The sequence below is a fragment of the Ovis canadensis genome, chromosome 23 (genome assembly GCF_042477335.2).
Source record: "Ovis canadensis isolate MfBH-ARS-UI-01 breed Bighorn chromosome 23, ARS-UI_OviCan_v2, whole genome shotgun sequence".
Classification (NCBI taxonomy): domain Eukaryota; kingdom Metazoa; phylum Chordata; class Mammalia; order Artiodactyla; family Bovidae; genus Ovis; species Ovis canadensis.
In genome coordinates this window covers 36,300,277-36,304,429 of record NC_091267.1, presented here as the reverse complement: position 1 = coordinate 36,304,429, position 4,153 = coordinate 36,300,277, and positions in this window count along the sequence as shown.

The window sequence follows — 4,153 nt, the reverse complement described above, 5'->3', positions numbered from 1 at the left end:
GAATCCTGGTGTGCTGCGATTCATGGGGTCGCAAAGAGTCAGACACAACTGAGTGACTGAAATGAACTGAACTGAAATGATATAATGACACCATAAACGATACGGTATTATAGAGTAAATTTTATCACAGTAGTTTGTTCAGTTTTGTCAGAAATGATGAAATTAAATCAATATTTCCAAAACCTTATTTTGTGCTTTATGAGCAAATCCTGCTTTTTTCTGTCTACCTATTTAAAAAATAAAGTAGGACAGTAATACTTTTCTTTACAATAATTTAATTCTAATAAGTTAGGAAAGCCCATTTTAACATTAATTTTAAGAACATAATATATGGAGTTTTTTATTATTTCAAAATCTGATTTTTAATGTTAAAAAGGCTTCAGGGAAAAAGAAATCACAAAGGCAGAAACACACATTAGATGATGTTTCAAAATATTAACCCTCTATACACTTTTACACAGAAAATATCTCATTCTTCTCATCCCTCAACCTGGTGAATTTTTCTTAATTTTAACCATTAAAAAAAATTGACATGTAATCAATTTACAATTCATGGTAATTTCAGGTATATAGCAAAGTTACTCAGTTTCATATATATATATATATATATATATATATATATATAGTTATTTTTAAAATTCTTTTCCATTATAGGTTATTATAAGATATTGAACATAATTCCAGGTGCTATAAGTAGGTCCTTGTTATTTATTTTATATATAGTATTGTTTATATCAATTCTTCAGCACTCAGCAAAGAATCAATGCCTTCGGACTGTGATGATGGAGAAGACTCCTGAGAGTCCCCTGGACAGCAAAGAGATCAAACTGGTCAATCTTAAGGGAAATAAAACCTGAATACTCATTGGAAGGACTGATGCTAAAGCTGAAACTCCAGTATTTTGGTCATCTGATGTGAACAGCTAACTCATTGGAAAAGTCCCTGAAACTGGGAAAGAGTGAAGGCAGAAAAAGAGGGCATCAGAGGATGAGCTGGCTGGATGGTGTCACCGATGGACATGGACTTGGGCAAACTTTGGAAAATGGTAGGGGTCGGAGAGGGCTGGTGTGCCTCAGTCCATGGGTTCGCAAAGAGTTGGACATGATTGGGAGACTGAACAAAGTGTTGTTGTCATATATATAATCACTAAGTGCTGTTGTTATATATTAATCCCCACTGAACCACTTGTTTGCAGTTCTAGAGTGCAACCTCCTTGAAAGTAGAGGGCATCTTATTTATTACTCCCGGCTCAGATGATAAAGAATCTGCCTGCAGTGTGGGAAGACCTGGGTTCGATACCTGGGTTGGGAAGATTCTGAGGAGAGCATGGCAACCCACTCCAATATTCTTGCCTGGAGAATCCCTATGGGCAGAGGAGCCTGGTGGGCTTCAGTCCAAGGGGTTGCAAAGATTCGGACACAACTGAGAGACGAAGCACAGCATGTCAATAATTAACATGTTATTTAGAACAGTATGAATGCAATAAATAGTTGCTAAATAAGTATACGAATGAAGGCTGGTACCTCTTTACAGATAAAGAGACTGATGGTAAAGACGTATGCCTACAAACATGTCTGCTATAAATCCAAAAGTAAAATAACAAACATACAAAAATCTCTATAATTTTATGAAAAGATTTTGTCACTAGATTGAAAGCAAAAATTAATTTTTCTTTAAATATTCAGCTAAAGCTATACTCAAAATCAGAAAATAACTTACTGATTATAAATTGATAGTTTATTTAGACTAACATAAAATTTATTCAGTTATTATGGTAATATGGTCTTAAAACATTTCTCCAGAAATGTAGGTTTAAATTCTAGCTGTTTGACTTGGATGATTTATTAGATTTCTCTGAACCTAGATTTTTCTTTCCCCTGCTTGCTTTCTTTAACTTTCTCCTCCCATGAAAAAACCTGTAAAAATTAAATTTAGCCCTTCGAAAATAAAATTTAAAAACTTTAAGTCCTTAAAAACAGAAAAGAAAAGAAAATTAAATGTGTATCCTGTTTGTGGCATAATCACATGGAAACTGCTCACAGTAATTTCATTGCCTATTGAGATATAATTTAAGGATAAAACATGTTTAAAAAAGAGAAGCCAGGATATTAAACTCTCTCCATTAATCATACTGCTGGCAGTAGTGTTGGTAGTTGGCAAGCTATATTGTTACCCTGGAACAGTTATATATGGATTGTGGAATAAACTAATTGAGTAATTATGTGACATTCTAGTTATATTCATGACGTGGTTGTGAACCAGAATTCTTAATTCTTGTTGGGAGAGAGGAACAAAAGAGCGGCATATAGAATACATTAGGCAAAAATAGAATAAAAATTAAAAAATAAAAAACACTGTAGTCCTGATATTGAATTAAATGTATCAATAGAATTCATGATTACATATACATACTTGTTCATGTTAATATCTATCTACATTTGTATATTGGAGAAGGCAATGGCATCCCACTCCAGTACTCTTGCCTGGAAAATCTCATGGACAGAGGAGCCTGGTGGGCTGCAGTTCATGGGGTCACTAAGAGTTGGACACGACTGAGCAACTTCACTTTCACTTTTCACTTTCATGCAGTGGAGAAGGAAATGGCAACCCACTCCAGTGTTATTGCCTGGAGAATCCCAGGGACAGGGGAGCCTGGTGGGCTGCCATCTATGGGGTCACACAGAGTCGGACACGACTGAAGCAACATAGCAGCAGCAACACACTTGTATATATAGTTTTGTGTGTGTATGTATTTCTTCACTTTATTACTTAAAACAGTTGAAAACAGTGATGAACCCGAAAGCAACGAGCACCTTTAGCACCCAGATTATGGTCTCCAAGTACATCTCTCACTAAAAGAAAACACATCCTTAGAGATATGCTAATTCTAGCTTTGCAGTAGGCAAAATATAAATATGAATCATCTTGCTGCGTCAGTTAACAAGGAAGCTATTAACAGATACTAAAGTTATGTCGACAGAACTTAGGGTTCAGCTTAACTGAAGTGCAAACTGGCTAAATATGGGCTATGTTTAGCTTTAAAAATAATAGCTACTGTGAATAGAGAAATCAAGTATGTTTAAATTCATGAGTTCATAAAGGGGTTAAAACAAAAATAAAACCCTAACCAGTCACCTTTGGAGAATGATAAAAAATCAATTCAATATCTTGAACATTGAAAGGTAAAGGGAACACACCAAGCATTTATTCTGTGCATGCTATGGAACTATCAGTTCAGTTCAGTTCAGTCGCTCAGTCGTGTCCGACTCTTTGCGACTCCATGAATTGGAGCATGCCAGGCCTCCCTGTCCATCACCAACTCCTGGAGTTCACTCAGACACATCCATCAAGTCAGTGATGCCATCCAGCCTTCTCATCCTCTGTCGTCCCCTTCTCCTCCTGCCCCCAATCCCTCCCAGCATCAGAGTCTTTTCCAATGAGTCAACTCTTCTCATGAGGTGGCCAAAGTACTGGAGTTTCAGCTTTAGCATCATTCCTTCCAAAGAAATCCCTGGGTGGATCTCCTTGCAGTCCAAGGGACTCTCAAGAATCTCCTCCAACACCACAGTTCAAAAGCATCAATTCTTCAGCAGTCAGCTTTCTACACAGTCCAACTCTCACATCCATACATGACTGCTGGAAAAACCATACAGCTGGGCAAAACCAAATAAAAGAGGGCAAGAATAAATTTGCATAAAAGTATTCCAAGTAAAAAAGATCAGAAAAAATTATATAGTTTAATATTTCTGGAGTGTCACCATTTTCTAAGCCCCCAGTTGGACTTAGGCAGTAAGTATTAATGATTACTGACATCACCAAAAGAGAAACAGCCAGATATTAGTAATTCCTAATGGGAAAATTCACTGTCTTGACAAGGCAATTCAACAAGAATCTGATCAAACCTCTAGAGCTACCTTTAATTTATAGGAAATTCACAATACAGAGCAATATGTTAAAACAATTCTACAAGGACATAATCTACACAATCCAGACTACAGGAAAGTCTAGAGAGAAATGTCAATCAATCCCCAAAATATAATATATTTAAATCCTGATTCAAATAACTGGAAAAAGAAAAATATATAAGCTATCATGATGGCTATGAATAATTAAATAGTGGTTTAGGACAAAGACTTAAGTTTCTATTTTCCTC